Source organism: Corapipo altera, unplaced genomic scaffold, assembly GCF_003945725.1.
Source record: "Corapipo altera isolate COAL_440 unplaced genomic scaffold, ASM394572v1 126, whole genome shotgun sequence".
Taxonomy (NCBI): domain Eukaryota; kingdom Metazoa; phylum Chordata; class Aves; order Passeriformes; family Pipridae; genus Corapipo; species Corapipo altera.
Genome location: NW_020884937.1, coordinates 2,960,110 through 2,973,528, shown reverse-complemented (window position 1 = coordinate 2,973,528; position 13,419 = coordinate 2,960,110).

Sequence of the window (13,419 nt, the reverse complement as noted above, 5' to 3'; positions counted from 1 at the left end):
CCAAATGAAGCTGCCGTGATCCAGGATCAACCAGGAAAACCCTTTGGGAAAGGCTGCTGCCCCAGAGTGGAGGAATTCGTGGAGACCAGCAGGAATGTCATCAGCAGGGATCAGAGTTAAGCCTTTGTCACCGTGGGAAGGCAGATGTACCTCTCTCCAAGGTATTTGGGCAGGAGGGATTATTTCAACCTCTCTGCGCCCAGTAAACCTTGCTGGTGCCTCAGACCAACCTGGGAGCAAGATTTTATGAATTTTTGGGGTAAAAAACTGACTCCTTTTTCTAAAAAAGCTCAAAATGATCGTTTTTGGGCCACCTGGATCTGCGGGTTTAGCAGTTCCTGGGTTACTCTTCCTGGAAAAACCCACAGGCTGTGGGAAGGAGAGAAGAAGGGGCTCTTATCCAGCACCTTTCCAGAGCTGGATCATTTTGATCCTGCTCCAGGAGAAACAGGAGCAGGTCACACCATGGGGCACCCAAGCTGCAGAGGTGATGCTGGGAACCAAATGTGCCTTCTCCAGTCAGCAGGGTGAGATGGGCTGTGTTGGGACAACTCTGGGCACAGCTCTGCTCTGAAATCCCTGGAGAAACACGATGCTGCTGGAGCATTTCTAGAAAATAAAAACTAAAATTTAAAAAAAAAAAAAATCAAAAGAAAATTATCTGAAAGTGTCATGCTACTAAGATAATGGGTTTTTTATAGCTGGTAAATAACAGAAATTGTTTCCAATTTGCTTTGATAAAATGACTGTCACGGCAAATTGAACATTCCACAGAATTTTTTTTTAAAATGCTGGAGTGGCAGTGAAATTTTAATTATTTAGGAAACACCATCCACGGGGTCTGGGTTGTTGCCAGAACAGGACCTTCAGGACTTTAACAGGACCTTCCAGTACTTAAAAGGGCTTTCAAAAAAAAAAAAAGGAGAGTGACTTTTTACACAGAAAGGTAGTGATAGAACAAGGTGGAACAGTTTCAAACTAAAAGAAGAGAGGTTTAGATCAGATGTTTGGAAGAAATTCTTTCCTGTGAGGGTGGGGAGGCCCTGGCACAGGTTGCCCAGAGAAGCTGTGGCTGCTCCATCCCTGGAAGTGTCCAAGGCCACGTTGGACGGGGCTTGGAGCGACCTGGGCTGGTGGAAGGTGTCCCTGCCCATGGCAGAGGATGAGACTGGATGACCTTTAGGTCTCCTCCAACCCAAACCACTCTGGGATTCCATGACCTCCTTCAAAACCTGTCCCAGCTGCCAGGATAGAGCCAGGAGTGATGGCTTTTGGTTTGATGAAACCTTTCAGCCATCACAGAAACAAGAAGAGCCTCCAAACCCAGGGACAGGCAGGGCAAGACCAGAGGTCCCTCCTGTCCTGGGATTACAGGATAACTCAGGTGGGAAGGGACCTCAGGAGGTCTCTAGTGCAACCTCTTGCCCAAAACACAGCAAGAGGTCGAGTCAGACCAAGTGGTGCAGGATTTCACCCAGATGTGTCTTGAAGCCTTCAAGGATGGAGAAGTCACAGCTCTCTGCCAGGACTTCACTGCTGGTGCTTGGGACAACGGTGTGAGAACGTTGGAGGTGACCTGCTCCCAAACACCAACCCTGATCCCCATTAACAAAGCATGTGGCTTCATCCCTACTGGTCTTAACTGGTTTTGTTGCTAAAACCACAGCCATCCCCACCTTTGAGTCTCCCTCCCAGCAGCACCAGCAATCTCCATCACCTGCTGAGGTGACCTATCCAGGCATTTCCCCTTCCCCTCTCTGATTTAGCCCAGGTTTCACATCCCCCACGTGCTGCACCAGCCCAAAAACTGCTGAGAGGCAATTTCAGAGCAAATGGGCTCTGAATGGGCAAGATGTTCATCCTCATCTTAGAATCACCACCATCATCATCATTTGGGTTGGAAGAGGCCTTAAAGGTCATCCAGTTCCAGCCCCTGCCACGGGCAGGGACACCTCCCACTAGCCCAGGTTGCTCCAACCTGGCCTTGGACACTTCCAGGGATCCAGGGGCAGCCACAGCTTCTCTGGGCAACCTGTGCCAGGGCCTCCCCACCCTCAGAGGGAAGGATTTCTTCCAAATCTCTAATCTAAACCTATTCTTTTTCAGTTTGAAGCCATTCCCCCTTGCCCCAGGCTGGAGACACTGATCCCAGGAGCTCTCAGCCTCTGGAGCTGAGCCTTCCTCCTGGCTGAAACACCCACCAACATGCCCTGAAGACCCACCCTGCCCTTTATTTTATTCCTTATGCCAGTGAAGGGAGTGTGGATGGAGACATCACTCTCTCATGGCAGGTGATCCTTGGCCAGCCATGTCCCACTGTCAGGAGTGGGGTAGGGAATTTTGGGTTCCAGGTGTTTGGCAGCACACGATGTATCATCACTTCTCACTCTAAAAATGGGGAGACAGGGAGGAAAAGCAGCAGGAGCAGGAGCTGGCAGGGTCCACAACCAGTGCACAAAGCCCTCTGTGCATCCCATCTCCCTGTTCAGCCTCTCACACCTCCCCTCACATCTGCCCCGGTGCCACCAAGGATTTTAATCAGATCACACCTTAAAGACGGTGCACCCAGCCAGGGCTGCACCAGGGGGAGCTGAACGAGCTTTTGGCTTCCCCCCTGAATGCAATTTCCAAGCAAATGCTTATTTTGAATGGGAGGTTTGCCCAGGACATGAGATCTCCCAGCCCCTGGGTGTTTATATCAGCATCACACACTCGGAATGCTCCGAGACGAGAAGTTACACAGAAAACCCCTTTTGTCCAGCAGCACAATCTGCTTTTTTGTTCCGAGGGGCCAAGACAATAGGGGCTGAGAAGTGCTACCTTAAGGCCCTTCCACCAGCCATGGACTTAATTCTGGGGAGAATAACTCCCTGCAGTTATTGCCATAAAGCAAGGCAGGGATTCAGAGAACGCTTTTCTCTCGCCTACGCTGTTGGGGACCACCCAGGAGCCAGGAGGACAAAGCCACCCTCACACCCACTGTGAGGGGCACAGCCCACCTGGGGAGGTGGGGATGGATGCTCCTGCAGTGGTGTCCCCCCCCCATTTTGGGGCAGGGATGCAGATCAGAGCCCCAGAGCATCCCTAAAGGGTGAGGCACGTGCAGAAGGGGACGTCGGCCTCGCTGGGGAGCCTCCAGTGTGTATCCAAAGGCTGAGGGCAGAGGGAGTCATTTTTTTAGGCATCCACCTCTTCCCCAGCTGCTGTGCCCATGCATCAGCTGCAGAGGCGTTTGCCAGCTAATGCATGCAAATCTGTGCATATAAATGTATAGAAATGTATTTTAAAAGGGATGAAAAATATCGACCCTTTCTTTCACAGCCATCGTTTGGTTTCTACACACAAGGGGCAGGACTGGAGAGTCCCCCCTTCTGCCATCCCCTTCTCCTCTGGATGCTCAGACACCAACTCCCTGACCCCACAAATAGCAACTGTCCAGTTAACTGAGTTAATTAACTGAATTAATTCCAACATAAACAAATCCCAGAGGAAGGCCGAGCCACATTCCCTGCCCTGGCTGTGTTGTTCCCAGTCCCCAGGGGATGGTTGACAGGAACATGTCAGCATTCCCACAAAATCTTCATCTTTCCCAAGTCGGGGTCCAGAGGGCACCCAAGTCTTGCCTGTGTGGCCTTGGGCTTGTCCCTGTCACCCTCCTGTCCCATATTTACACCAGGCTTGAGTCTGGTCTGAGGGTATAAGAAGAGCTGGATGGCTGCTCCCATATGGATTTCATCCAGTGTTCAGGAAGGGCATTTTCCTGAATTGGGCTGAAATGATCCTACAGAATAATCCTATGGAGGGGACACACACCAACCACAACAGCCCTCCCCGATTTCAGAAAATAATCTGGGGAAAAAAAAGCAGAAAAAGAGGGAAAAACATGTTGATTAGAGAACGTGGACTATTAAAAGGTTGTCTGAGATTCCAGGGGGAATCTCCACTGCAGAGAAATAAGGATAAAGCATCCAGGCTGTGTCTGTGTGCCCGTCCTCCCCATCCCAAAACAACATAGGAGGCAGTTCAGCCTCAGCATCAAACACGGGGAGGTCTCTCAGATCGTTGGAGCCCTGCAGACCTCCTAAAATTTAATGTCTGGGGAGGGAGAGATGCACAAACCAGGGCAGCAGGGGAAGGGGAGGCTGCTCAGCCCCTCTATTAGACCCTGGAGAACCCATCTCCCAAAATTCCAGGTGCTGGGGTTGGATGCAGGCGTTGCTGTGTCCCATCCACAGCTTCTCAAACCCACTGCTGCCATCTGCTGCAAGAGGCCTCCCTGGGAGCCCAAAGCCACAAAAATTGGGGCTGGAAAACCTTTTTTGGAGCCTTTTTTTTGGAGTTTTTCCCCTGTTACAGATTGAACAGGTGTCCGTGCTTCAGTTTACCCGCAGGAAGAGTCTATCCTGATAAAAAACATGGATCCACACATTCTGATTTCAAGCACCAGCTGCACCTTGAATTAACCAGCAGTTACTTTATCAGATGTTTGCTCTTTTCAAAATATTAAAATACCACTGGCAGTTCCTTCATTCCCCCCTCCAGGAGGAAACACAAATGGGACAAACGGGACAAATCCTTCCCTGTGAGCACATAACTCATGGAAAGCCAAAGGAGCAGAAAAAGGCCACGTTTGATGCTGTTTCTCCCTGGAGAAGAGCAGTCAAAACATTCCAACTCGGCATTTTTTTGAACTGCCTGTTGGTTTTGCTTTTTCCCCCTCTTCTTCCCCAATTTTCCATGGTTTCCTACTTGATCTCCAGCCAGCCACGGGCAGAATGTGCCCCCTGGCATTGCAAAGAGCTGCCAGTCGTTGCTATTTGGCTCCAAATTTAAATTTTCTCGGGAATTTTGCTTTTGCTTTCGTTTCAGCTTGGAAAGAATATGAAAAAAAAAGAAATTAAAAGAAAGAAAAAAAAAAACAAACAAAAAAACAAAGGAGAAGAAATGAAACCACAAAAAACTTCTCACAGCAGAGCAAGTCCTGCCCTTACCCTTGCCCTGCTCTAATGGAAGGGATCAAGGACTTAAAAAAACATTCCTCGAAACGAGGGGAGAAGCCAGAATCACCCCAGCACAGCTTCCAGTCCCCTGCAAATGGGATTGGACCTGATGGGAGCTTTAAACAGGATTCAGGAGCTTCCTTGGGTAGCAGGGGGAAAATCTGGATGATGGTTTCTGGTTTAGGAGATGCCCTGAGGACAAGTGTTCTGGAAAGCTCTTTAATTCAGGACGTCTTGGAGCAGCTGGTGGAGGGATTTCAAGCCAAGGAAACTCGCTGCTGTAGTTTGTTCCTTGGAAAATAAGGATTTGGGCCCAGACTCCTCCCAGGAGGTGCTGACTGGAGCGGTCTGAGCTCCTCTGCAGGAGCCAGAGGGGTGGAGGAGCTTCCAGGGTGACTCAGACTCAGGATTTCATGGATCAACATCCTGTGATGGCCAGCTGGGACTTCTCCTCACCAAAAGGCACAGTCTGCACCCGAGGAGAGAGGCCTTTCAGAGGACTGGAGCTTAGAAGAGCAATTCCTAGAAGAGAAATTCCAGGTGGCACATCCCCAGCTCACGTCTTCCCCTCTGCTGAAGCCACCAGCCAACCTTCCCTCCTAGACCAGGGACAAAACAGCCCTACAACAAGACTTATCCCCACCTGACCTTCATCTCCATGCCCCAGTCAAGTGACCGATCCCAAATCTACGTCTCCACCATGCCCATGAGGGGCTCTGCTGGTCCCTGGGTTTTGGGATCAGGGAAGGGTGGGGATATTTTGGCAGCTCTGGCATCAGTGACAGCATTATCAGTTGGGTGCCCAGCTCCCACCAGGGTGAGTTTTCAAAGGTTCCAGAGCTTATTATTAAAATCCTGATTCATTACATTGCCTTTGTAACTGCATCATGGGCTTAAATGTTAATTGCCATCTATTTCTCCCGGATAAATCCCAGCTGTTTCCCTAGAGATAAGCCCTGAAAATGTAAAGGGAAATGAGGGTTTGTTCAAGGGATGGCAGAAACCCAGAGGACTGATTTTAGCAGGGGATGGGCACAGGTTTTGCCCTGTATTCATGGGATGGGATAAAAAGGACACACCAGGATCCCAACCCTTGGCCAGCCCTTGCCCTGGGAGCTGATAAATCAAGCCCTTCCTCTCTACCCTGTGGTTTTGGTCAAGGGGATGTCCTTGCTCATGATTCCCTGGCTACAGAGACCTCTCAAGACCCTCATTTGTGATGTCTGCAGGTTCCAAACTGTGGGACTGATAAATTTTATGGCCAACCTATGGCAGATCTTCTCCTGCTTCTACCAGGGCTACTCTGAGCCACGGTTGGACTAAAACTCCTGGAGGGCTTTTTCCTCCTGAGAACTCTGATGGATCTCTAGGAACTTTCAGCACTGACCTCATCTGCAGTAAACAGGAAGGTGTTCAGGCACTGCTGCACCACACAAGCCACAGGTCTTGGTCAATTCACACTCCAATTTGCCTTTGACTGCAGAAGATTTGCCTTGAGTTGGAGAAATGTCTCATGACCCATCTCATGGGAGCCCACAAACCAGGCTTGCTGAGGCTGCTGGGTGAGCCCATCCTGCCATCCTTGCAGACCCTTTGCCCCGTGCTCAGGGCAAGAAGGGGGAAAAGTTCTCAGGTCTGGGTTTGTGGGATGGTGCAAGAACTTTAAAACAGAGAGAGGGATCCTGGGGACAGCTCTGAGAGCTCTCAGATCTCACCTGAGCTCTGCCTAATGGCAGGTGAAGAATGTCAGCCCAGGACCTCTCCCATCCCTCCAGTGTCCTCTTTCTTCTCCTGACACACAGATCTGCCAAAGGAGGTTGTAGATGCCCCATCCCTGGAAATGTTCAAGGTCAGGTTGGGCTCTGAGCAACCTCATCTGGCTGAAGGTGTCCCTGCTCACTGCAGGGTTGGATTGGACGTTCTTTGAAGGTCCCTTCCAGCCCAAACCATTCCATGGTTCTGTGATAAAAGGGAATGAACTTGGCAGGGGATTACTATCTCAGAGATGAAAAATGAGATTAAATTACCCTGTTCTGCAGTAACAGGGTAATTTACCCTGTTCACTTGGACATTCCTCACCTTTTCCCCTCCTTTCTGCACCACACCTTTCTCCTCCCAACCCCAAACCCTTCCCTGTGGTCCTTCCTCCAGCATCTCCTGACTCCAACTCCTTCTGCCTTACAAACCCTGCTGCAAACAAACCCTCCCACACTGTCATTTCTCCCTCCTTCCCTTACTCCAGTCCCTGTTTTCCTGCAACGTGCATCCTCAGATTCCCAGAAAAACGACGCCGGGCGAACAAAACTCTCCAAGGTGACATTTTTTCCAGCCTGGAAACAGAAGCTGGATCCCGACAGCCGCCGTCTGGGTGGGTTTGTGGTTTTTTTTTCCATCCCACAGGTGTCCAGTGGGGGTCTGTGACCTGACATTGATGTTATAATTAGGCTGGTTTCCATCTTTCCCCTCCCAAACCAAACAATCGCCGTCATTCTTGCGGGTGGTCAAAGTTCACCGTGGGCCTGGCCCGGCTGTGACGGTGATTGGCGGGTCCCGGGGCGACCCCCGTCCCCTCCTGTGACACGACTTGTCAGGTTTGGGCTTATCAATTAGTGGCTGCACGGCTTAATGAGCTTTTGATGACGGAGACCGGCCGAAATTTCGTTCGGAACGCCGTGGTAATAACTTTGCTGCCCCTGGTGGGATGTTTTCTTCTAGATGTCTGTAGCCAAGTGATTCCTTATGGAAAGTCGGAGCACTCTCCTCTTTTACAGCTCAATAACTGGGAATCCTGGCTGGAAAAAGCCAGGGGTGACAGGAGACAATATTAAGTGTATCTGAGGTGGCAGCTTTGCCAGAAAACCAGGGGATTTCAGGGCACTCTGCTGCTGGAGGGGAAATGTTTCAGCTGAGCATTAAAATTCCAGGTTTTCTGTGCTTAGTCATTAAAAAGAGGAGGATACATGCCACAATAAATCCCACAGGGCAGTGTGGTACCCTGGTGCTGGTCAGGTAGTTTTCCCTGAGGGAGCTCCATGAGATTGCACAAAGATCTCCAAATGGGATGTTTTAATGCTCCTGCCTTTTGTCTTTACACTTGGAGAGCATCTCCCCTCCAAGAGGCAACTCCAGCAGTGTCCAATCAGTTTGGGGTAGGACCAGGCAAGGGAATGTGCTCTGGCATTGCTACACTGCTCATCCCAGAGACCAGGCTGGTCCCAGACACCAGATCCAACTCAAGACCTCCAAACAGGAGAGGCTGTGGGACCTCCAGATGAGCCCCCAGTTGATGGTATTTCCAGTCCCCACAGCAGCTCAAAGTTATCCAGGTCACCAGAATGAATATCTTTGTGATGAGCCTCGAGGATCCCAGGGAGACCAGATATCCCTAAAGGGACCAACCCCATCAAATAGTTTGAGCTGTGGGGAATCCCATGGCCCTGCCATGAAGGTCTGGAACCGTCAGTGAGGAGTGGCTGGTGTCCTTAGGGGATGCCCAAAGCCAGGGGACAAGGGTGGTTGTCCATCTCTCCACCTGAGCCCCATGGAGCTGGACACCTGATGGAGCTGCACTTGCACCAGGGCAGATCTGATGGCAAATGACTTCCAAATGACCTCCAACATTAAAACACTGCCATGGAGCAAACCCAAAATTGGAGAAGGGGGAGGGAGAGGCCAACCTCTCATGGTACCAACCATCACCATTACCAGATCATGAGTTCTGAGCTGCACAGCTCCCCCAGCCACAGGCCCTCAGGGGTTAAGCACTGACACAATTCCTCACTCCTAAAACACAAACATCCTCCAGGCTCAGGGCTCTGAGAGTTCGGGAGCTGCTGTGAGTTGGTGGGCACAGCATCTCCCCAGACATTCAGCTCCTCATCCCCTTTGTGGGGGGGTCTGGCTGCTTAAAAAGGAGGTGCATGCTCATGGATGTGTTTCTTCTGCTGCTGCAGGTGCCCCAAATGCTGTCAGATGTGATTATGGCTGATGGCAACACCTCAACATCTGAAGTGCTCTGTGGAGAAGAGGCAGCCAGAGAGCGCTCCTTGATCACAGCTGATGGAGTGACAGGGCAGGCTGAGCAGGTCACGGGGTGTTTTCCAGGCAAAACACCCTGCCAGAGTGTATTTTCCAGCTTAAGTGCTGAGGAAATTAAGTGCTTGGGATCAAAATGATGTGAGGGGCACGGCAAATCCATGGGGGGATCCCACAGGCTGAGTGTGGAGCCTTCCCTCCAGAGGTGATGGGGACCTGCTGGAGGTGCTGCCTGGAGTGGGATGGGTGAATCATTCCTATTTATCTTCACTGACCTCATTGTGAGGGTGGGGAGGCCCTGGCAGAGATTGCCCAGGGAAACTGTGGCTGCCCCTGGATCCCTGAAAGTCCAAGGGCCAGGTTGGAGCAACCTGGGCTAGTGGAAGGTGTCCCTGCCCGTGGCAGGGGGTGGGACCTGATGATCCTGAAGGTCCCTTCCAACCCAAACCATTCCATGATTCTATGACAGCAGAAGAACCAACTTTTCCTGCCTAATCCACCTTCCCTGGGCACCGAAAGGCATCACCAGGGCTGCTCAAACAGGGCACGATCCCGCTGCAAACGCAGCCGAGAGCTTCATCCCGACGTGTCAGCAATTAGCAATGCTGATGTTACACATCTCCTCACTCACAGGTCACACTGCACGTCACTGAGTCATGAAGTGCAGCTATTTCCAGATTAAGGAGAGGAAAAAAAAGTGAGGCAGAGAGAGCTGCAGCAATTTACCCCAAATCCCTGGGGAGTCAGAGCCAGGAGAACGGAGTCGATCTGCTCCCTTTGCTCTCCAGGCTTCAGCCCCACACTGGAGATGCTCTCAAAAGTGCCCTGGCTGTGTGGGTCCTTCTGCCACCTAAATCTGGGAGGAGAAACAACGGCAAAATAAAAGCTCTGGCTCCAAATATTCCCATTTATCTCATTTAGAGTTTCGCTTGCTCTTCTCGCCGTTTCCACCTTCCTTTTGCTGCCAGGATGGCAAAACGTGAGCAGCAAGGTTGGGTCTGTCATCTTTTCAACAGCCCAGGCCCATCTACAGGTGACCCCAGGGGCACAAATCCGAGGAATAATCGCTTTTGGGAGTTTGTGGGGGTTTTTTTTGGTAGCAAATTGCTGTGGGGGCGGGGTGGGGGGTGGTGCGATTTTTCAGCTCCTGTGAGTAATTGCAATTCTCACCTCGAGGTGAGAGACTCAGAGGTGAGAAATCCTCAACCTGACAGCAAACAGGAGCTTTAGGGCAGCAGAAAGCAGAGCAGTGACGGACCTCGGCGTCCTTCAGCCTCTTCCACGTGGATGCTCATCCCGATGCCACCCCCAAAACACCCCGAAATGACTTTTCCATCACCACCAGGAGGGATTTAGTGCTTGGACATTGCTGCCCCCAGCTCAGAGGTCTCCACCACCCCGTGATGCCAGACACCAGCAGATTATCACTGAGTACCTTCTCGACAGACAGCTTGGGAGAAAAGATTATTTTTGGGGATGTTGGAGTTAGGGCAAATCCAGCCCGTGGTGGTTTTTTTTATTTTCCTGGGGCAGATGCAAAAGGAAAAACGTTGCTTGGGAAGCGCTTTGTGACTCTGGGTGGTATTTTTCTAACCTCAGAAATCATCTCACACAAACACATCTTTTTTTTGGTTGGTTGGTTTGTTTTTTTTTCCCAAAAGGCAGCGAGAACAGGGTGTAGTTCAGCCAGGCAGATTTGTCATCCGAGGCTCCCGGTGGGGAGGAAAACTCTCCAGCTCCAAAGGGGCCATCCAGGAAAAGCCAAAGGGCTTCTGCCACCCTGGGAGCATCCAGAGAACCAGCCAAGCTGCCCTGAGGGTTCCCTTCCCATTTTGTCCTTCTCCCACACTGGTTTTTTTTTCATAGGAAAGAGAAAGCGAGTGACACATCTGCTCTCTCAGCTGAAAAAGAAACCGAGGTCTCTTTTCTCTTCCCATAAATGTCATGAGTCACCAGGCAAAGTGTTCCTCTTGCATCACTAAGGAATCAGATCCACGGGGCCAAATCTGCTGGCTCCACGTCGACTCGGGCCTCCACAAGATGATAATGATGAAATTATGTCTCATAGCTGATATATCACAGCTGATAATAATGAAATAACTCCCTTTGCACCCCAGATGGCACCTCCAGCAGCTGGATTTTCTCTGGGGAGGGTGAGTGTAGGGATGGTGGAATGAGCATCTCTCTCCCCCCTCCCGCCCTAGCCCTGTGAGATAAAGTGAAGAATTGCTCTGGGTTAAAAATAAAAGGAAAAAAAAAAAGGAGAGAAAGGTTATTTTTAACTCAGAGCAGAGCCCTGATCTGGTTCACCACCCGGGCACAGAGACAGGGCTGTGAAACAAGAGGCTGCTCAGCTCAGCTGAGGCCAGGAGGGGATTTGGGGATGGGGAAAAAAATTCATTTAATGGGTTTTTTCTGTCGCCTTGAGTGCAGATTCCTTGTCTCAGCCGGTTCAGGGACACACAGAGTGTGGCCTCCCAGCTCAGCTCCTGCCCCAGGGCTCACCCAGAATGTCCCCACCCAGCAAGCACAGAGGAAGCCATTCCCCAAAAACCTGCAAGCATTTCAAATTTCCCTTGTTCCCCTTAAATCCCGCTTTGCGTTTTGGGTTGAGCTCGGTGTCTCTTAAACCAGGTCCTGAGTGAGGCCTCAAACAGGTCACAAAGGCAAGGGCTGCACCGAAGGGATGGGGACATCTGTGATCCCAGTGGGAGCTGTCCGTGCCTGGACAGGGAGGTGGGCAGCAATCTGTCCCCTGGAACAATCATCCCTCTTCCCAAAATCCCCAGTTCCAGACAGGTGGGGTTGGGCAGGGCAGGAAAACGTCATTAATTCCGTTTCTCTTTGCCACCACTTCCTCAGACAGGATGCTTTGGGACTGCCTGGGGAGATTTAATGCAATTTAGGTGCTTTCTTAAGTAAAATAATAATAATAATAATAATAATTTCTACCTGCTCTGCACAGGGATGTGCCTCCCTGGAAGAAGCACAGGGATCTTCTCTCTCCTCCCGCCCCAGCTCCCTCCTGGCATTTCCCAGCCCTGTTCCTCCCATCTCTCTTGCTCATGACCCAGTTTTTTTTAGGAAAAGAAGCTTTTGGGCTCATGTCCATCTGTCTGTCTGCCTTCTCTGTGTAATATTTGCAGTTGCTGGGTGATTTCAATCCCATTTGACAGAGGATGGAGGACTTTGAGGAATTCATTTCCTAGGAGCATCAGGGGGAAATGTAAAAATTAAGGACTTTTGGTGGCTTCCTGCTGTGTTTCAAAATTCCTCTTCCTGTCTTCAGCAAAGCAAGTGTTTAGTATTTAGCCTGGGACAGCACATGAGCTCAGTTTATCTTACAGTTACCCCAAACCAGAAAGGAGGTAATCCTAAATTTATCGTGCCCAGTTGTTTCTACACCGATCTCCTGAGATTTGGAACCATGGGAATTATCTTTTCTCCATGTGGAGTTAACAAGTTGCTGTGTTGACCTGTGGTTTTACCTGTGTTAGGTAAAATAAATAAATTTTAATTTAAATAAGTAATGAAAATTAACTGTTAAGGTAAAAAAAAAAATTTAAAGGATAAAAAATTAAAAGGATTTTCCTTGCATGGGGAAACTGAGGCGTGGAGGGCCTGGAGCAGCACCCCCCATCCTATGAATCCTCCCCTTTAAGCCTTTTCCAGCACCAGAAGGAGTAAAAATTTTGTCAGATCCTCTCTGCTTTGTGAACAGAAGTGGGAGCAGAGAGGCCTGGGAAAGGGGGTCATCCCTGGAGTCCTGCTTTATTTTGGATAAAAAAGCTTTAAGGGTGTTCTTTGGATCTGTGGATAAGCAGCTGATGTTGGAGGTGAGGAGCACACTATGGGATGTGCAGGAGTCCCAGAGAAGGGCAGCTTTAAATTTATATTGGGAGTTGGACTTGCAGATCCTTGTGGGTCCCTTCTGGCTCAGGATATTCTGTGATAGGGATCTTATATAAGGCAGGAGAACATTCCTGACAGACAGCCTGACACAGGGCAACCCTGCACGGTGTGGATGCTTTATGGCACGGATGCTGCATGGCAGGGATGCCACACACATTCCCAAACACTCTGACAAGTGGGATACCCCCTCAGGGCCCTCGCAGGTCCCCCCAAAAGCAGTGCCTGTCCCAAGCCCCACGAGGGCAAAACACATCCCCTCCAGCCCGGCACCTGCAAACCCTCCAGCAAAATCGTGCCAAGTCCATGAGGCACCCCACATCCATCCCAAATCCATCCCACATCCATCCCAAATCCATCCCACATCCATCCCAAATCCATCCCGCATCCATCCCACATCCATCCCACATCCATCCCACATCCATCCCGCATCCATCCCAAATCCATCCCGCATCCATCCCGCATCCATCCCATA